We start from the raw sequence: 21029 nt of genomic DNA, 5'->3' as shown, positions 1-21029 counted from the left end.
CTGCCTCAATTAATTCTTGAAATATTCAAGTGAGAAAGGTTACTATTATCGCCTCCATTTTACACATGAGAGAACTGAGGCTCAGACCTGGCCCAGGTCACCCAGCCGGCAGTGTAGACAAGGTCTGTGTGACTCTGGGCTGGGCTCTCTGGGTGTGGGCTGAGTGGAGCCCCAAGACCTCCATACTCTACCCCTGCCTCTGCCCCACATTGCTCCATCACTGCCTTAGGGCTATGGGTTGTGATGCTGAGCGAGAAAGAAAATGGCCCACCACAGGGGTCCCTATTTTCTGGGCCTCTGGAGTGGTTGCCCTGCTGGCAGACCTGATGGTTGTGGGCTGGGGTGGCAGACAACAGAGAAGAAACTTCTGGCTCTTCTGCCTCATTTTATCTCTTTCCATCTCTGTGCATCTTTATGCTTCTGTTTCTTTCATGGTCTTTATTTCTCTGTCTCACCCAGATCTCTCTCTCCCCCCCTCCCCCCTTCCTTCTATCTATCGTTATCTCCTTGTCCTGGCAGGGGATGAAGGGAGGCCCCTGGGTCCATGTGGCGCCAAGCCCTTGCAGCAAAAGTCTTTAGAAACTTCTAGAACATACAGACTGCTGTTTTTACAGTTTTATTCGTTCAGCCAGAGTTCAAGCTCTGCCTCAGCCTGGGTAGACTCACCTGGGGGCACCCCCTTTGTCCCTGGACGCATTCATTGCACAAATCTCCCAATTCCATGAATTTAAGGAATTGGATAGCTATTGGGAAGCTGTTCCTGTGGGTGTGACCACTCACTCTCTTCTGTCAGGGACTCGGCAGGAAGGGCTCTGCGTCACACTGGATATCCAGGCTGTGTACCTCCCTCACCTGTGGGGAACCCTGGCCCTCCCTGGTCCTCTCTCACTCCCTTCCTCTTTCCTGTTTTTCGGGCTCTCTTTGGAGATCACTGGACCTTCCACTTCCTGGGTGCTGGACCTGGGGGCTTGTGTTTGCTGCTGACCAGTCCTCTAGCAGAGGCTGCACCCCCAGACACACCTGACAGATAATCCCTGTAGGCAAAAGGATATGCCAAGCAAGAGGTCACCTTTGGCGAGTGTCACCTTTTTTGTTTGTTTGTTTTTTTATTTGCTTTTTTTTTTTTTTTTTTTTGCTTTTCTAAAGTTGCGAAAATGTAGCTTTGTCTGAGTAAGTTAAAAAAGAAAAAAATCAATGCCACCTCCCACAAATGATACCATTTCTTAGGCCCATCAAGCCGCAATTGGTGGACAAATAAGACATTAAAAATAGCCTTGTGTTTCCCAATCTTGCAGCCTCTGGGGGCTGGAGGGAGAGGCCTTGGCTGGGCCGCGCTTTCTGGCCCATTGTCTGGCTGCCCTGGCTTAGCGGTGGGCGTGGGGGCTGTTTGTAGGCACAGAAATTCCCAGCCAGAGAAGGGAGGATGAGCAAGATAACACGGACTTGAATGGGGTAGCTGTTTGGTGTTTATTTTTCCTTTCCCAGGTTGAGAAATAAAGCACACTCCATTTTGAACTTCAGTTTCCACCAAAATTTTTTCCCCTCTGCTTTTTCTTTTTCAAATCTGTGCAGGGGAGACTGAGATACAAGGTCTTATTTCCATCTGGGCTCTGGCCCAAGAGCTTCGACCAAAAAGTTACTTAAGTCATATTTCCATCATCTGCAGATGGCTGTGTATTTATTCTCACCAAAGTAAAATCCCAAATGGTCTGCAGTATTTGCACGAGTCAAAACTGCTTCCTCCTGGCGGGGTTGGGAGGGGGCTTTGATCCTTATGAGAAAACAGAAATGTTGGTCCGACTGTGGCAACAATGGTGCATTTGGGATTTCCCAGAACTAGGCCTTGAGGGGATGGGATGGGGGCCTTGGGAATCCACAGGGGTCAGATCCCTGAACCCCGCGCGGGATGTTGAGAAGCAAAGCCAACTGAGTGACGGGGCAGAAATCAAAGCAGGTAGGGTCACCAGGCAGGTGACTGGCCCAAAATAGCCCTCTGGAGGATGGCAGCCACCCTGTGAACTCTGGGCAGGACTGTGTGAGGAGGGAAAGGCAAACTGTGGAAAATTACTCTGGGAGAAACCACTGCTCCTGGACACAGAGCCTTGCTGTTAGGCCTGTGTTGTCTGGCCCCCATCTTTCTTTGCTCTCTCACCCCCAGGGTGCTAAGCCTGGCATGGGGAGCCAGTCCCTGGCCTGAGCTCCTGGTTTCAGGCATGGGTCAGCACTGGGTCAGGAGTGGGTAGCCCAGGTTTGCCACTGCCCTGCCACCAGGGGGCACACTCTTCTCCAGGGTGGAAATTCTCTCCCTACCCGTCTCTGCTGCCACGAGAGGGTCTAAGTGAGGATCGTGGGGGCTCTCCAAGCTGAGGGGACCTGTTAAGAGCTGCGGTAGGCAGATATGAAGGAACCAGGGAAACAAATAGAGTGTTAAAAAGCCCCCAAAGCTTGTGTTCTAATCTTTTCTTTCCTCTCTCTTTTCCCATGTCTCACTTTCATTGATGTCCAGTGTGTATTTACATTATTCCTTCTGTTTCTTAGCTTTGGTTTTCCTCTTTCTTAACTTCAGATATCCCTCAAAATGGTGCTGATTTCTATAAAGTGAATCCTATGTTGCTGTTGCCATCCATGATAAAATGGCTGACATGTCCCTGTTGGGAGGTGGGCCTGATAGCCCCCAGCTGGGAGGTGAAAGCTTTGAAGAGGAGCAGATCTTCCATGCATAGCAGACAGAAAACTGCAAGTACAATTGTGCCACTTCCAGAACTTTCCAGGCTTCCTCAGGACTGTCCTTCTTTTTACCCTTTCCCCAGCCCCATGCAATTCTTCTTAGCCCAGGGCCCTCTTGGCACACACTGCAGGGTCAGAGAGGTCCTGTGTCCCAGGATCTGACTTTCTAGGTGGGGCCTCCCTTGGTAATTCAGCACCCTGTCCAGGGAGCTAGGACTGGGCCTCGAGTTTGGTTCTTCCCAGGTGGTTTGTCTAGCTGTCCTTGGCTCCTCTGGATCCCGGTCAGTCAGCCGGCCCATTCCCCCACCCAAGCCTCCTTTTCTCCCCCACATCTTGGCTCAGCGCTCTGTTTTCCTTTAAGACTTTCTTTCAACAGAGCGCAGTTGGCCACCAGTGTCTCTCTCTGGCCTGGCCCACCTCGAAGCCTGACCCTGACTCATGGTCCCGGGGCCCAACAGGACGTGGTTCACACCGGTTTAGAAAACTCTGGACGGCAAAGTCACAAACCATCTGCACCCTCTTCTTCCGCTCCAGACGTTATTTATGTGTGCGGCTTTGTGCTCGTTGCTAAATGCGGCCTGTGTGAAGGCTGTTAATTAACCCTTTGAGAAATGAGCTTCCCATCAGGGCAGGAGCAGGAACCAGGAACATATTTGTAATCAGGTAGTTAAATGCCAAAAGATTGATCCCCCTTCAGATTAGGCAGCTTAGCACAGCCAGAGGAAGGGCAGGAGGAGACGCCCTCCAAAGTGGTGTAAAGAAAGCCCATGATGCTGCTCAGATTGTCAGAAGGGCAGGAAATTCTAAATCAACTGTGCTCCAGACCTTGGTGAGGAGACAGGAGGTGTGCAGGGAGGGAGCGGGGGTGGCAGGCCGCCAGAGCCTGCCTGTGTGAGGGTGGAGGCGGAGGCTGGCCCGCAGGAGCCTGGACAGCTGCCCTGCCCCGGAGGAAATGTGTGGTCCCTTCACCTCTTTGCCCATCTTTGCCCATCTGTAAAATGGGTCCACATCTTGTCTCACACGGCAATTGTGGAGTCCGAGCTGTTGCCCAAATATTAGCCGTCATCAAGAGGGTGATTGTGTTGTGGAGGCAAATTGGAGGATGGAGTGGGGGTTGGCATAATAAGAGGGGGAGCTTTCATTCCCAGTTGGGACTGGGAGGTGGGGGCCTGGGGCCAGGAAGTTTATAAGTTTTCCAGCGGAGGCCTCTATTCCCTCACCTGTGAAATGAGGATCATTCTAGAATCTTTTACAGCTGTCTATATTATAATTTCCCTGATCCTGAAAATAGCCCTCCTAAAAAAGGAGAGGCCGACTTAGGGCTATCACACACCCTTGGATCCCTACGCACCCCAGATGCGCTAAGGGTGGTGCTGGCTGAGATGGGGTGTTCAGGGGAGTTTGGGTGGCAAGTTCCGGCGGGGTGTGGGGCTCAGGGACTGCTCGGGCCACCAAGGCCTACCGATGCCGGGACGCCACGTTCTGTGTCACGGCATGCCTAAAAAGCACCATTGAAAGCGAGGCTCAGACGCTTGCGCTCAGCCAAGCTTCCTGTCAAAGCCCAATGAGCCCAGAAAACAAAAAAATGTATTCACAGCCCTCAGCCTTCCCTGCTTCCCAGGCTTGTTTCATTTGAAAACATTCAGAGTCGGCGCGAGGGGAGGAAAAGGAAACGAAGTCCAGCTGATTCCTTAGCGACCCTGCGTCTGCTGGGGGGACTGCGTGACCTCAGAACCCCTCATCTGCCAGCTTCTAAGGGAGTTGTGAGGAGCAGAGATAATGCACAGAGAGGACAACCTCAGCGAGAGGCACAAAGGGTGCTCCCGTCTCATCTCCCCTCCCTCCTCCCACACCCTCCTCCCTCCTCCTCTCTTCCTGCCCCCCTTCTCCCTAAGGTCAGCCATGTCAGCCCCCACTGTGTTCCCTTCTAATGTGTCCCTATGAAATCAACCCAGTATCTTTCAATGATTTGACCCAGACAGACCCAAACAATAATGAATCCCAAGGTGGACAGGCCCTATGGTTACAAAATAAAAGTATATGTATTTAAATTTTAATTAAGCTCTCGCAAACCAGCATCCGGTAATTCTGAGCAGGGCTAAAGAATGGGGGCCACTGTCCCAGCACGTCAGGTGCCCCCAAGCCTAGACATGAAGCAGGGGGAAACACCGACATTTCTATTTGGAAATGGTTTGGGGAAGCACTTTGCTAGGAAGGGGTGCCAGTTTTGACCCCCTCTTCTCTGACACTTCTAGTCCCTCAGCAGAGGTCCAGGAGGCCCTCTTTCCACTCCAGGAGTGGGGACTGGAAGCTGCCTTTGGTTTATCTCCACCCCAGACCCCCTTTATGGTGGGTCTACCTCCTCTCTCTTGAGGTCCCTCTTTATCAAAAGTTTTTTTTTTTAAAGATTTATTTATTTTGTATACAAGAACTGGGGTACAGGCCAGAGGTATTGGGGGGGTGAGAGGATTCACCAGAGACAGAGCGGGGAGCAGAACAGGCGGATCCACTGAGATACACTGCTGAGGGGAGCAGCAGGCGAGTCAGGAGAGTCTGCTGGGCAATGTGGGAAGCTCCCTGGCCGGGGATCGAACATGTGCTGCAGTGGCTGCGGACAGCTTCATAGTCTGTGTCTTAATCCCTTGAGCCGTCAGGGAGGCCCTCAAATGTTTTTATTTATCAAATGTTTCTCACCCCCACTGCCACACTTGGGGTCAGTGAACCCAGCACTTGGACTTTCCCAACTGACGGACACGGCTCAATGGAACTTCGTGTTGGTAAAAAGGTTCTTTATCTGGGTGTCCAGTGTGGCAGCCACAAGTCACATGTCATCATCGAGCACTTGGAATGTGGCTAGAGTGGCTACAGGAGCTAAAATGTACATTTTCTTTCATTTATTTGACTTAAATTTAAATAACGGCATGACTCGTGGCTACTCTATCGGACAGTCAAGTTCTAGAATCTCCTTCAAAACCTTGATCTCTGAGACCAACCTTTCCTATACCCTTGGCATCTTTACCAGCCCTACAGAATCCTGTCCTCTTGCATAGAGGGGAAACTGAGGCTCAAGAGAGTGGGTACTCTGCATAGGAAGCTAGGTGAGGACTGAACCCAGCCCCTACTCTGCCTTCCAGCCCAGGTTTTGGCCAGCAGCCTAAGGACCCTGGCCTCTGGCCTAGGTGTGGGAAGTTGAATGTGATGAAACCCAAGCCCCCTTGGCGGGCACCCAACTGTGGTTTCTCACTTAAGCTGCAGTCGGGTGGAGGCGGCTGGAGAGGACTGTCAGAGGATGGGAATTCGGGTGGCCCAGCCAGCAGGCCTGTGAGTAGGAACTGTCCCCTAGGGGCTTTCCAGGCCAAGCATGCTTCTAGATTCTGTTGGTGTCTTCTGGAGCTTGGCGGCTCTGCCTGACGCAGGCCTTCCTGGATGCTCCACCATGGGCGGGGCCAGAGAGAGCAGACACCGGAGGTATAACGAGTGAGTATATGTGATGGCAGGTAGAGGATGTGTGGAAGGCAAGGGGTGGTGATGACACCCGCTTTTCTAGGATGGAGACCAGTCAACTCTCATTTAACGTTCCCTAACACCACTACTGGCTTTGTTATTTGTGGCGCCACATGCATAATGTTCAAAGATCATTAAGGATAGCAAGAAGGTGACATCAGAGCCTTAAGCCAAATATGGGGCCCTTCTGATCAGGAACCCTGAGTGACTGCATAGTTTGCAAACTCATGAAGCTGGTCCTGCCACCAGTAGCCCGTGAGGGTCTCAGAAGAACAGAAGACCTGTCTTCTGGGCCAGGCTTAGTGCAAAGCTGGCCCATTCCTCTGCCCCAGCCCCTGGAGACATACAGAGGACATGGTCCAGAACATGGATCACATCTCCCCAACAGAGGCCCTCAGCCTGGGAATCTGGGAATGGGAAAACCTTAGAAAGATCATCTCAGCAACCTGTCCTCATCCCTGCACCAGCCTCAAGGAGGGAAGGGAGGCAGAAAACCTCCTCTCCCCTCTCCCCGGCCCCCCCCTCCCCCGCACATGGTCACCATAGCAACATGTGTCTCTAAGGGCAACTTCATGTCAGTGCCATCCTGGCACCTTACTCATCCTATCTCCTGGCATCTTACTCATCCTATCTCCTGCCATCCTGGCACCTATCTCATCCACTCTTGCTAACACACAGGAGGCAGGTACTCTGGTTTGTCCCTTTGACAGAGGGAAGAACCAAGGACAATCAGGGACCCGGTGGTTGTCAAGGGTAGGTAAGCATTGGTCAATATCCATCACACCATGCGCTGCACTGGTGCTTTATGCAGTATAAGTCATCCCCCACTAAGTTGATTTGTAAAAATAAATGTTAAAAATGAGGCACAGGGACTTCGAGAATTTGCTTAAGTTCATTCCTAGAAACGGACACAGTGGCATTTGGACAGGTACGCAGAGTTGGTTGCAAAGAGCCCACATTGTGGTTCTGAGATATGAGGTTTCACACCTGCTCACTGCTCACCAAGTGAGAGTGGGAGAGGCTGTCTGGGGGTGCCATGTAAGGTCCTTTGTTGGAAGGAAGATGGAATTTGCTGCAGACTTTGTTAGAAAGAATAAACAAGAACATCTTAAAAAGTGAGATTCCACTTAAAGGCTAGAAAAGAACCTATTGCCTTTAGTCTTACTCTGGCCACACACCCTGCGGGGCTGGACTGTATTTATTTATTTACTTGTGCCCCCCACCCTCTGCCCTCAGGGCAGACAGGTTGTGCTTATCACGTTGGTCTCCCAGCTCCTGTCCAGAGCCTGTCACATACAAGGTGTTTAATAAATGCTAGTAGCTGAGAATTGAGAACTGGGTTCAGACACACCAGCACAAGGTTTTAGGTCAAACTCTACCAAACTACCTTCAGGTGAGCCTGATCCATAGCATAGGTTGGAAAGTGGCTTGGGCCTCTCTCCCAGCGTCGGCACCCACATCCTCTCTGTTGTTTCTGGGAAAATCCTGTTCTTCTTATCCCCAGAGAGCCACCCCAAGAGAAAACTGAGTTTCAGAGAGGTTTAGGATTCCTCCAAGGACACACAGCGAGGCCTTGACAGAGCTAGCAGAAGAGCTTTGGCTTCCTGGCCCCCATCCAGCTCCACAACGCTGTTGCCTCTAATGCGCTCTCAGCCCCCACCTCCCACCCCAGTAATGGAACCCAGCTGGGTGGGGTTGGCTGCCGAGAGGCTCCAGGCTCGACTTGGGCCAGCAGCTCATGGAAATTGGGCCTTTTTCCTGGGGCGGAAATGAGAAGCAGATGTAGCTGGGGAGCTGGGGTGCAGACTCATGCCGTGTCAGGGGGCTCAGGTTACATGAAGGAACACGTGACTCTGGTTACAAAAACAGTCTGAACTCCCCTAAGCCCATGTCAAGGGTCTATTGTGGTCCTGCAGGCCAAGCCTATCCCCACTGATCACTTCCTTGCTAGTCCCTGAGATTCTGGAAGGAGCCGATGAGATGGGAAGGGGTGGGGGAAGAGCAGGCCTTTGGTTGGTTGCTGTGCCTTCTTGCTCCCATCCTATGTGTGGAGTTTAGTTTCTGCTACTCAACTCAGAGCCGAGCTCCTGCTCCAAGTCCCTGCTCTGATGAGGACGCCCAGGAAGAATGAGCACCCTCTACAGACGATGCCAGCAGCCTCCCGCCCAGGGCTGGCTGGATGCCTCAGCCCAGGATTCCAAACACCTTTTACAGCCACATCTGTTTCACCACTTTGCTTCAATCCTTGGGTTAAGGGATAGCCCCCGTCAAAATGCACACCTTTTCTTGAAAAATAGCAGGCCTCATGCAGTACATAGGCGGCTTCACCTGAGTGAGGAGAGTAATTTATCAACTTCCAAAACACCCAGTGGGGCCTGGACCCAAGGAGAAAGGGGGATGGAAGTGACGCCCTGACACAGAAGTCCAGGAGCAATTTGGCAGTGTTATCATTTGTGTAGAGGGGTCTCTAACCTGCTTGAACCCCTAATGTTCTCCTCAGTCAAAGGGGAAGCACTTCATTCATTCATCCATTCATTTACTCCCTCAACACGTGGTTCTTGCAGACCCTCTGTGGCCAGGGCAGTGAGCTAAGCCCTGAGGATCCAGAGTGACTTAGCGTGGATTCAGCCTCCAGAGGCTCTGAGGGAGTCCACATAAAAGCCAATAAATAGCTCTGATTGATTGATTCGTTCATTATTGGGTGTGTGCTATATGCCGGCACTACTCCAGGCTCACGGGATCTATCAGTGGATTAGAAGATGATAGGCGAGGGGGTCAGGAGGTGGGGCGGGTTGCAGCGGTCACAGGGCTGGGCTTTGCTGAGAAGGTGATACAGGAGCAAAGACTTGAGGCTGGTGAGGAAGATACGCCCAGAGGGCAGATGAGGCACAGGGGCTCAGGGACAGGCGGGGCTGGGGTGTTCAAGAACACCAAGGAGGCCAGTGTGGCTGGGATGGACAGGGAAAGGGAGTGAAGGCCCAGGAAAGGGATCAGGTCAGAGAGGATGTCAGAGACCAGCGTAGGATTTTACCTTTCCCATGAGTGTATTGGGAGGAGCCGGAGGGTTTGGGGCAGAGAATGTGTAGTGGCTGACTTTTTCAGTCCCAAGAACCACTTGGGCTCTGTGTCCAACAATAACTTGGGAGAGATGTGGGCAAAGGCTGGGGGACCGTCCAGAGATGTTTATTACGGTCCAGGGGAGAGGCAGTTAGTGCTGCCAGGAGGAGCGCCCAGGGAGAAGCCTGCACAAGGTAGCATGGTGTCACTGTGCTGCAATGGAGCAGGGCGTGATTAACTCTGACTAAGGACGCTTTCCTAGGGGAGGTGACTCAGGCAGGATCTTGAAAAATGAGCAGTTCGCAGGCACTCAAGAGAGGTAGAGCATTCCAGCACCATGTGTGTCAGGGAGAGTGCGCGAGCAAGCGCCAAGCCTGTTTGCTGGAGAGGACAAGCCAGGAAGGTTCCGGAAGGAGCCTGCCACCCTGCCAAAGGGTGTTGTCCCTTGGGCACTGGGGAATTCGTGAAGCGTTTTAAACCTGGGAGCTGAGCTGGAGATTCGTAAGGCCCCGTTTCCAGTTAAGAAAAGTCCTGTGGTCACCTAGGTTTCTAGAGGGAGGAGGAGAGAGGAGTCCAGATGGGAACAGGAAACAAGGACCCACCCCAGAGCCCCTGGAGAGAGAGGGAAGGATGAGTGATATTTGAGGAGAATGGAGGACTAAATACCTGGGGGCTGGGGAAAGAGGAGCAGGCCCTGTGGTAGAGAAGGAGTCTGTTTGGGATGAGCTGGACTGGAGGTGGCCAATCCAAGGGCAGACCGACAACAATGAGGCATTTGGGGCTCAGCAGAGGGTGCTGTGCCCCCCCCCCACCCGTAAGACAGCCCTGGAGGCCAGGGGTCCCTCAGGGGCCCTCTCCGGATGTTTATCTTTAGGAAGATCTGAATGGAGGCATGGCCTTCGAAAGGCCTTTGAGAGATGGGTTAGAAATACAATCTTGAGCGTGAATAGAGAAGATCCAGGTGGGGTGGGTCTCCTGGGATAATGCTGTGAAGTCATAGCTCCCTGAATACCCCAGTTCACTGAGGGCTGTCTGTGTGAGTGCCTGGCTGGGTAGCCGGGGTCTCTGGTATCATATAGTTTAGAGTCACTTCATGCAGAAGTGGGGTGTGTGTGTGTGTGTGTGTGGGTGTGTGTGTGTGTATAAGAAGGCAGGGGACTCCACACAGACCTTGGACCCCTCTTACCACAAACTCTGCACCAGGAAATTATCTGGTCTAGTAGACAGAGGAGAGGTGAGAACCCAGAACACTGAGCATTTTCCTCAAAGCAGCCTGAGTGAAATACAGAAACAGAGGTTAAGCTAATGGATGAGTTGCCATTTCTTTCTTTTACCTTTGTTCCCTCTCTCTCTCTCTCTTTCTCTCTCTCTCTCTCTCTCTCATACACACACACACACACACACACACACACACACACATTTGCCTGTCAACAGCAGGAATGCTCTCATCAGATCAAGAAGAGAAAAGGACAAGATAAATTAAGAACAATGCTAGTTGCCCATCTGGTTGTAATGTGTGATTTTCAACCCTGGCACATGCATGTCTGTGCAGGCTGCCTGGGCAGCTGTTGATTGCAGCTGAAAGACTTTTATTTTATTTATTTATTTTTTTTGAGATTCACTGTGTTTCACTTTGGCCAGGAGTTGAAAATCATCAAATCATTAAATAAGTATTCATTATCTATTGCTACATTATACATTACTTCCAAACATAGCAGCTGGAAGCGACAATAGACAGGTATTTTCTTACACTCTTTACATGAGTCAGGACTTTGGAAACAATTTGAGAGGATAGAGATGGGGGGAAGAGTAGCTCAGGGTTTCGCCTGACGTTGCAGTCAAGCTATTGACAGGGCTTGGTCATCAGAGGGCTCGAGTGGGGCTGGAGGCCCTGATTCTCTGACAAACTACCAAGGCGCTGCTGCTCACTGGCAAGAAGCCGCATTCCTCGCCTCACAGTTCTCTCTGAAGGGCTGCTCACATGTGCTCACGACATGGGCACTCTGGGTTTCCTCCAGAGTAACTCATCTGAAAAATCACTACTCTTTATGACAACCTGGCCTCAGAAGTCATGCTTTTCCATATGGCCCCAACTTTCAAAAAGGCTCTGGTATTGCAGGATGGATGAAAGGTCCCTGCCACAAGACACAATATCTGAGGGGGGAGAGAAGGGACATGGGCTTCCAGAGGACAGATGAGCAGTCCAGTCAGGCAGCAGAGTGGCTTCCTGGGAATGGGCAGAAGAGGTTCTGCCCCCTCGTCCTTCCCGATCCTCAGTGAGCCCACGGTTTCGGGGCCATGCCTGACAGGGGAGCCCACCATCCCAGGGAATGGCAGGGACAGTCAGGAAAGGCTCCTCCCAGGAAGTGAGGTCATCAGAGGGCTCGACTGGGGTTGGAGGTGCTTTTTGAAGGTGCTTCTTGAAGGGGGAGAGGGAGAGCTAAACAATGGAATGTGTTTGGGGTGGGGAAACCAGCGAACTCACTGGCCCAGGTGTGGGGGATGCAGAGCCTGCCTGGCATGGCCATAGGGAAGGCAGGGAGAGCGCTGAGAGGTGGAGTGGGAGAGGCAGACTGGCTGGGTGGGGTGGTTTGAATTTCTTCCAGAAGGCAACAGGGAGATTATGCAGGAGTGTAGCAGAGGCATGATGGAATTAGCCTGGCGATTTAGAAAGACTATTGGGGCAGTAGAGACTATGATCAGGAAACGGTGAGTCAGGCAGAAAGGATGCCACCTAGGTTATGCATGGGAGTGGAAGCAGGGTTAGAAAGGAAGCAGGGATAGAACAGAGAGATCAAGCCCAAGGAATCGTTAGAAGGATTAGCGGTTCCCAGCTACGCTTAGCGGCTGAGCCAAGTCAGCTTATTTCAGATAAACTGTCTGATTCGGATTTCGTGCTGAGCCCAACACTCTGCTTTGGACGATGTCTTGGCCCCAACAGCCCAGCCCATGCTGACCCAGGCAACCCCTGTGCATTCTACTGCCCTCCTCCCAGAGGGCCACTCAGCCTGGTGAGGGCCCAGTATTCACCCAGAAGGTGGCAAACCTTGATGTAGGGGAAGAACTGACAGGTAGTGGGAAGGACACTCGGGGCTGTGGCCACAGGGCAGCCAACGAAAGGAGCCAAAAGTGAGAGACCTGGGTGGGGTTTGCAGGCTCTGCTGGTAGATCTGAATAACAGTGTGGAGAGCTGGATAAGAGGAAAAATCTGGCTGTCCAGAGCACTGGCTACCTGAGAGGCACCTGAGGGTGCTGGGAGATCACCCCACACTGAAGTCCAGAGCGGAGGCTGTGATCTTGAGACCGGAGTTACCATCACACCAAGTTCTCAACCCCCTCAACAGAGTACTAGCTGTGCTGCTTCTTTTACACAGCAGGTGGCGCCATGATGCTGGGATTGGTGATGGTGAGGCCTAGGTGTGTGCCAGGAAACCCCGCCTGGGAGTGGAGAGGAGGTGCTGCTCTGGGGGGCACACCTGTTCTGCCACACAGAGGGCCTTGGGCCCCTCACCTTGTGCCAACCGGCTCCAATCACTCCTCCACACCTGATTTCCTTGCCTCTCCCCTCAGTCCCTACTGCCCCCCACCACCCTCCTTCCCTGCTTTCCAAGTGGAGGTCTGTGTCCCGTGCGCCAGTTCTCTTCTGAGGCATGGTCAAAGGATAAAGCAACTTCAGACCCAGCCCAGGGGGAATGCATATGGCCACAGGAATATCACCATGGGCGTGTCCCCCAGCAGCTCCCAAGTTTTGCCCATATCGTGTGCCTTCCGCAAGTGCTCAGTGACCCTTGCTAGGGCAGGGGGTTACCCAGAACATGTGCTAGTGGCAAGAAAGGCAGGGTAGGGAGAGTGTTTGCTCTGTAGAAGCAGAGGACAAAATAAATTACAACAGCTCCAGGGGTGGGGAGAGGCCTTCTGCTGATAGTCTTACCCATATCTCCTCATCTCTAGGCCTTTCTTCAAGGAGGAAACCTGAGGAGATCCTTTTGTCCTGCTGCTTCCTCCTAGAGGTATCCCACAGTCTCTAAGGTGGAGTCTTGGGGGGCACAGGACCTATGGGGAGAAAAGCAGAGGAAAAAGCTGCCCAGGGCAGTCTGCCAGGCAACCCACAGCCCCACCCCCCAACTTGCCACTCCCCTGACCCTAGATTTCTTAAGGATAGCTGCCCCCCTATTTGAGACCCAAAATTGGTGTCATTGATTTGATAAGACTGAGACAATAAAATATTTTAAAGAAAGGCAGCTTGGTAATAAGAGGTGCCTGCTCCTAGGTCCAGCTTGGACACTACCAGCCCCAAGCTGTCATGCATCTCCTGGTCTCAGCTGGAGCTGGAGATGGGTTTGGGGGTGTGGCACCTGCATCTGGTTTCATTTTAGTTTTAAATAAAAAATCAATTTGTGACCCTGGGGCTTTCTAAGCTTGGGGTGTCCTCTCCCTAATAGATTCTGGTTCATCTTAAATCTCCTGGAGGTCAGTGGAACATGGGCAGTGGGCGTGTGCGTGATGTATGTGTTCTTATTTCAACATGCACCTGTCCAGGGACAGGTAGGTTGGTGCTGAGGAGCTGGCAAGGAGGGCAGTGAGAGCAGGCGAGAGATGAGGGATGTCAGAGGAGGACCAAAGGTGCCAGGCAGCAGAGAAGGTGGTCGCGGCAGCTGTCACTGCTCAGGAGAGGGTGCCCTGCAGTGAGCATGGGGCTACCACCAGAAGAAAGGGCGAGGAGGCAGTGGCCTCTGTGCTGAGGGCTGGCTCAGGTGGGCAGCCACAAATGTTTGCTCCCAAACCCAGCATATTGGCTGGGCTGGAAGTGGGAGAGAGAGGGAATGAGGAGCAAGGATTTTCAGACATCTTGCGCAGTCAGCTGGGGGGAGGGCTGAACTGGCAAGGCTGACTCTGGAAACTCTGCTGTGTATCTGGAATTTTCTGATCCAAGTAGCAGTTGTCTCTTGAGTTGTTCTGCAAAGTAACTTCTTGCCTGATTTGTACTAAGGGTGGCATTGCTGATAAACCTATTAAGGTTGCTCACTGCCTGCATGGCGGGGTGGGGCAGTCATGGCTCCCAGCCCCCACGGTGCTTACAGTGCAGCTGGGGAGGCAGCACCAGCCCAAGATGAGATAAGAGGCAACAGGAGATTCAGTGTAGGAGGGACCAGGAGGATGGGGTCAGGATCAAGGCCAGGAGGGCTTCTTGGAAGAGGAAGGAGATTCAGATGAAGAGAGAAAAAGGGTTGGGCCTCCCTGGTGGCCCAAGGGGTTAAGCACCTCACTATGAAGAAATCCACAGCCTCTGCAGCACAAGTTCGATCCCCAGCTGGCCAGGGAGCAACCCACATGGTGCAGCAGACTCTCCTGACTCGCCCGCTGCTCCCCTCAGCAGTATATTTCAATCAGTCTGCCTGTTCTGTTCCCCACTCTGTCTCTGGTGGATCCTCTCACCACCACCCCCCATCTCTGGCCTGTACCCCAGCTCTTCTATGCATAAATAAATAAATCTTTTAAAAAAAAAGAGAGAGAGGAAAAGGTTTTATATGATTATGGGAGTAATGTAAGCAATGGCATCGAGGAGCAGAAGTTTGGGGAGGATGGTAAGCAATGAGGAGACACTGGCACATAGAAGACAACAGATTTTTCAAGGAAGGAAGGATAGATAAGGAGGAGAGAGAAAGGAGGGGACTGACTAGTATTTTCAGAGACCTCCTCATTAGCCCTGTGACAGGCAGCTGCAGAAGCATCCCAACTTGGGACCCACCCCGTGCCCCCGTGAACCCGACTCCACTGGCATCCACCGTGAACCCGACTCCACTGGCATCCACCTCAGGCATGCACACAAATATCAAATTGAGGCTTAAATATGGCCACACCCAACCCACCTATCCCTTCCCCAGGGCCTGTCTCCCTGCCTCCATATAGCTTCTTGCTAAGTGGCAGCTGATTTAGTGCTCTGTGAAGGTGAGGGTATTTGTCTCCCTGGGGTGACTGACCAGCCAGTAACCCCCACCAAGATGGCAGCTTAGTGAGACAGCAGGACCTTTGTCTGGTCCTGACCCTGTGGGAGGCCCAGAGGCCAGTTTGCTCAATGTTAATTATTGACCAGGTGCCCAGGGACAGGGCCCCTCTGGCGAACTGAATGGAGGGCATTTGGGGCTGGGGCCTTGCCCTCCCACAGCATCATGTGGGGCTCACCTGGTGACAGGGGTGGAGAGGACCTAGCCTTGGGGGAGGACCAAGGAAACCCAAATGCCTCCTCTCCAAACCCAGAAGTCAGTGAGGTGCAGGCAGGTCCTGACCCAGAGGGCCTGAAAACTCTGTGTGGGGAACCTCCTCATTCTAACTATCCACAAGGACAGAGAGGGGAAGAAGAAAGAAGAAGTAGCTTTACCCACAAAATGAGGGAGATGGGTCACGTGGAAGATGCTGGGATTAGCTTCACTGAGGAGGACATAGCACAGCTCTGATCCAGGAGCCCTGCCCCAAGCAACACGTACCCACAATCACCGCCCCCCACATCCTGCTCCCTCTGGGGGGAAAAACAGTCTGAGAGAGTATGTGGGGGGTCATGCATTCTAGGCCAGCAGGAGGAAGGATAGGGACCCCCCAGTTTGGCCCAACTATCTTGAGTTTCTTGTCCTCAGTAAGTCCTGCACTGTCCATTCAAAAGCCACGTCAAGGAGCCTCAGCCAGGAACAAGAATAGAAGACAACGTGTCTCAAGAGGGAGGCGGCAGAAGAGAAAAAGGGAGCAGGCCAGCAAGTGCTGCTTTCTCTGAGCAGTAGTTCCTAGTGCCTCTCCTAAGCACTAAGTGATCTCAACCAATTATCCTAAATGTCCCAAATCCAACGAGCCGGGTGCCATTACTATCCCATTTGACAAAGAAGGAAACTGAGGCCCAAGTTGTAACTTGTTCAAGTCCCAGAGTTTCCCAGAGGGAAACTGCAGCGCAGAAGCAGTCACAACCTAGACAACTCCCTCATTGGCTGTGGTCAAGTTGGGGTGGTGGAGGGTGTGGCAAAGGGATGGGGTCCCCATGTCTCATTGGAGAGTGGAGAATAGTCTGGGGAGGCTGGGCCCCTGCTTCAGCAATGCTTTTGAGATGGAGGCAGGCAGGAACCCGGCCTGGTCAGGTACAGAAGCCTGATCACCCATTATTCTGCATGGGAAAGGAGATTGGGTAGGCAGGGTTTGGGTGTCAGACCCTGAGAGGGCAGGGCAGCCAGCCTCACCCCCTTCCCCTCTGACTTCACTCATGAGAAGTCAATATTGATATTTTATGACCCAGGGTAAACACACATTTTTTTTCTCCCATGGAAGGGTTATCTGGTCTGAGGGTTAATCAGTGACCACTTGGGGGTGGGGAAGCCGGGGAGAAGAAAGCAGCTATTCAATTCACTCCCCTAATCCCAGCCTCTCCCCTCACCTCCTTCCCCCCCCTCCTACCCCAATAGGGGCTGACCTGGCCCTGTCAGTGGGTGGGGACAGGACATTTGCAGCTGAAGCTTCAGTCCCATGTGGGCCTGTTTAGGGGCTGTCTAGTAGCTGTATCCAAGGAGGGCAGCCCTGAAGCATTTTGGACACCATTGTTTTTACCACAATTTCAACTGGTTGGCAGGACAAGTGGGCCCTGAACATGGCTAGTATGGGCCCAGTTTTCTTAGGCTCTGGGGAAGGAGTGGGTCCTGTCCCTTGGGAATTGTGACAGAGGAAATAAGATTCATGTCACAGAGCACACGGAGACAACCCAAAGTGATGCCAGCTGTTCCCCAGGCAAGGGTGTTGGGTCAGCCCTGCCCGTCACCCACTGTGTGATAAACACCCTTGGGCCTCAGGAGGCTCACTTCACCTTCCAGGGGTTGGAGGATCCAATGAGATATTGTATTTGGAGTGGGGAGAAAATAATTGGGTATTTAAAATTCAAATGGATTGTAGTCCCCTCTGCCTTCTACAGAAAGGACTTAACTCATCTCTGTGGTTGATGGCCATTTAGCTTAGGGAAACAGAGTGATGGGCTTTAGGGTTTAGAGAACAGAAGGGACTAGTGATGCTGTGAAGGCAGATCAAGGGAGTGCTCCAGGGGCCAGCATGGATGTGAGCAGAGGTATCAGGGACCTGGAGAGAAGGTTTATGGAGGAGAGTAGGGACTGAAAGAGAAACACTGCTGAGGAGAAATTTCATAGGTGGAGAATGACCAACAGAGTTTGAGGAAGTGATGTATGACCGTGAATTTGAAGTTATTGACTTTGAAAATCTTTCCACCTTGCACTGTATCATCTTCCATTACTCTTGAGCTTGATTCAGCATCTATTACACACATGAGCCTTGGGTGTTTGGTACTTTGGGAGAGATGAAGGAGGAAGCCTAACATCAGCTAATGAAAGGCAATTCTGAGAGAAAACAACAGGTACAGGGCTGAGGGCCACCATGAGGAGCTGAGACCTTAGAGAGGCACAATGAATCAGAAGAAACAAATTTCTAGTCTCAGAAAGCCTCAGAATATTGGGTATAGGTGGTGATTCCACAAGGCTGGAGAACTTGAAGACATACAGGCTAGGAGCCTGGGTTGCCTGGGTTACTAAAGGTGAAGGTACCCTTTAAATTTGAATCATCTTGGCTACAAATGTCCATTGGGATTGGAATGGCTTGTGGTCTGGAGAAAGCTGAACATGTAGATCCCTACCCTGAGCTGGACATTTGGCTTGGCCTACAAGTGACGAAGAGGAAGTCCTTGCCCCTCAAAGAGATGTCTCAAGGAGAGACAGGCTGTGGGAGAGATGACAAATTGTCTCCTGACATTGCTTTTTCCCTTTCCCTCTCATTGTGGTAGAACTCCTAAACTTTTAGGTTGGGCACATGGTAGCCCAGAATGAAGACAACATTTCACGGTCTCCCTTGTAACTAAGGATAGCCACATGACTGAACAGAGGTGAGCAGAGGTGATGTGTATAGCTCCTAGATTGCATACTCGCCTGCCTCTTTCCCGTTCCTGTTCCCAGGAATGAGAACTGGGGCATACACCATGTTGAACTGTTACAGGGCAGGGAGAGGGACACCCCTGAATCCCAGACCTGCCTGCTCTAATTAGGTTCTGCCATCCACCGCATCAACACAAAACATGTAAGACCTTTAATGGAAAGGTACTTTAATATAATTAGTGTGTAATACAGGAAAGACAAAGAATATAGTTTCCAAATCAAGCACCTAACGTTACCCATCCCCTCATGGGTAAGAGTCCACCCAAACAGGATAGGCACAGAGCAAGGCCTGAAAGCCTGCCACAAGTCTAAAGCACCTTCCAGCAGGGACCCATAGAAAAGGGTCAGAAACAGTCAGACCAGACTGGGAGAAAAAGAACAAAATCAAAACCAAGAAAAAGCTGCCATTGTCTTCTCCCCATGGGTCTCTCACCCGCATCTGTTTCACCCAGTCCAGGACCAAGAAGCAGCCACAGCTTCTTTACATGTCTCTCTGCTCCACATGCCTCCTCCGTGTCTCCTTCTTGCTCTCCATCCTACTTCCTTCCTTCTCCAGTCTCCTCTTTGGCTTCATTTTTTCTTCCCTCCCCTCCTCAGCTCCACCCTCCCTTAGGTGGGCAGGGAATCTGGTACCTCCTCTTTTCCTGGGGACCATCCTGTTTCAGGACCACATGGGTGGGGACACACTCCCAGGATAGGGAGAGCACAAAAGAAGCCCAGAATCCCAAGGACTTCACAGGACAGAACCATCCCCCATCTGGGTTCTCCTGTGAGAGAGGAATAAATGTCTGTCTTGTTGAAGTTGGCATTATGTTTGGTGTCCCAAGTTAGAGTAGCCTCACAGTCAATTTAGACTATGGGACTAAAAATGACTCAGATGTGTGGCCTTGACTTCACAGTCAGGTAGAATGAGCACAGATATGCAGACCGGAGGTTGATGACCCTTGCTGGCAGGAGATTTAGTGAACTTTTCAGCTGTGATGATACCTTGATAGAGAGACCACATGTTCTCTGAGGCTTAACTCTAGAACTTGAGAACTGGCGAGCACTGACTGCTTCTTGCTGCTTTCAGCAGATTCATAGAAAAGAGAGATGAACTCAGGTTGAACCTAGCCAGTTTGCAAGCAGAGATGGAAGAGAATATAGTTCTGCTAAGCGGGCACCTCTGCTCACAATCTTATTTGACTTAGAGGCTAGAAATTTGGAGCCTTGAAGAGTTATCAAAGCCAACTGCTTCTGTACCCCACAAGGAAGCAGTGACCTAAGTTGGCTCTGAAAACACAGCCTTAGTAGGAGTTAAGACTATAGCCCTAAGCCTTTCTCAAGCTTCCCCAGTTATGAATTCTCTGCCACACAATGGGAGCCAGCCCAGCAGCCAAGATCAGATTAAGGGTGTTCCCTTTCCACCCAAGCCCATTGTCTCAGATGGCCTGAAGATAACAGCCAGTAAGCCAAGAGAGGGGTCTGGGCAGAGCACAAGTTAGTAAAAGCACAGCCAGAGTTTTCAGGATGACAAACCCTGTCAAGACAAGACCTTTGGCTGGAGTTACCTGCACATGAAAACTGAGAAGCAGCAAATAGCCTGAAAGCCTGTGAGAGGCATGTTCTTCAATGCCCACTTCACATGCGGTCATGAAGGATGAAGACGTAGTCACATCTGCCCAACAGACAATGGTAGGGGCCAAGATGGTTTTGACCAGTCAGAATTGGTTTGAACCATGTTTTGTCTGGTCCCAACAAGCTTGAACCAGTTCCAAACTTTTCAAACCAGTTCTAGCAGGCTCACACTGCTTCCAACCAGTTCAAACTGGCTCAAACCAGTTCCGAATGGAACAAACCAATTTTAACCAATCAAATCGGTTCCAACCATTTCAAACTGGTTCCAGCCACTTCAAACCATATCTAACCATCTAAACCCAGGTGAAACCAGATCAAACCAGTTCAAAATGGTTACAAACAGATCAAGCCTGATCAAACCAGCTGGAACTGGTTCAAACCACCTTAAACTGTCTGGAATCATTTCAAACTGGATCAAAATGGTTGGCACCAGTTCAAACCAGATGAAACCAGTTACAGCTGTTTCAAACCAGATCATACAGGCTGGGGCCAGTTCAAATAGTATCAAACTAGCTGGAACCACATCACACTGGCTAGAACCAGTTTGAACCAGATTGAACCCAAAGTATGAAGCAACCCCCCAATACACTCCACATGGAGGAGTTCACCCTCATCCCCTGGAATCCTAGAGAAGCCTCAGGGACTCAAGACCATCTGAAATTGGGACGAATGACGCGCACGGAGTCCATCCATTTATTAAATATTTGGTAAGTCTTACATTTCTAGATTGAAAAAAACCTTAATATTTTTATGCCTCACCCAAAGGATCATACTGCACATTTTGCTTCAGAGACCAAAATCCCAGGCAGTTTCCCTGGGATAAGCTGAGAGAGCCTGCCTATGGGTTTGACTAGGAAGGCAGGTGGCCCTCTTAGGGGGAGTAATTGCTCTCCCTTTTAACTGTTAGGAAAGCCCAGACTCCCAAGCTCCTCCTTAGCTCCTTGTACCATCTACTAAAGGAGTAGGGTACCACTTTGTCCTCTGCCTCCTCCCTCGCTGGCCACCCCTCATATAGGTCCTTTGTGCCCTGGCAGGTGGGGGAAGGGCCAACGAGGTACACTGGGCCACCAGTGCAGTGGGACATCTTCTCTAGATGGTTCCCAGATGTACCTCTCACTGGCAGGGCTTCTATTAATGGCTGGTCAAAGGGGTGAGGGC

The 21029-nt window shown here is 51.5% G+C and overlaps 1 long non-coding RNA gene across 2 annotated transcripts; it reads right to left on the bottom strand.

The window, feature by feature from the left end:
* Window positions 1–8369: 8369 nt before the first annotated feature.
* On the bottom strand, window positions 8370–16927 carry LOC119259966 (uncharacterized). Of its 2 annotated transcripts, none has more exons than XR_008554346.1 (4): window positions 16739–16927; window positions 13220–13341; window positions 10475–10561; window positions 8370–8559 (listed from the first exon to the last, which is right to left on the bottom strand). It is a non-coding gene; the product is annotated as an uncharacterized LOC119259966 (long non-coding RNA). The 2 variants fall into 2 exon arrangements; XR_005128618.2 differs by lacking the exon at window positions 8370–8559 and adding an exon at window positions 9414–9837.
* Window positions 16928–21029: the final 4102 nt, after the last annotated feature.

This window comes from Talpa occidentalis, unplaced genomic scaffold (assembly GCF_014898055.3).
Source record: "Talpa occidentalis isolate TD23 unplaced genomic scaffold, MPIMG_talOcc4v2.1 talOcc4.5, whole genome shotgun sequence".
Lineage (NCBI taxonomy): Eukaryota > Metazoa > Chordata > Mammalia > Eulipotyphla > Talpidae > Talpa > Talpa occidentalis.
This window is presented reverse-complemented; position numbering and strand designations above follow the sequence as displayed.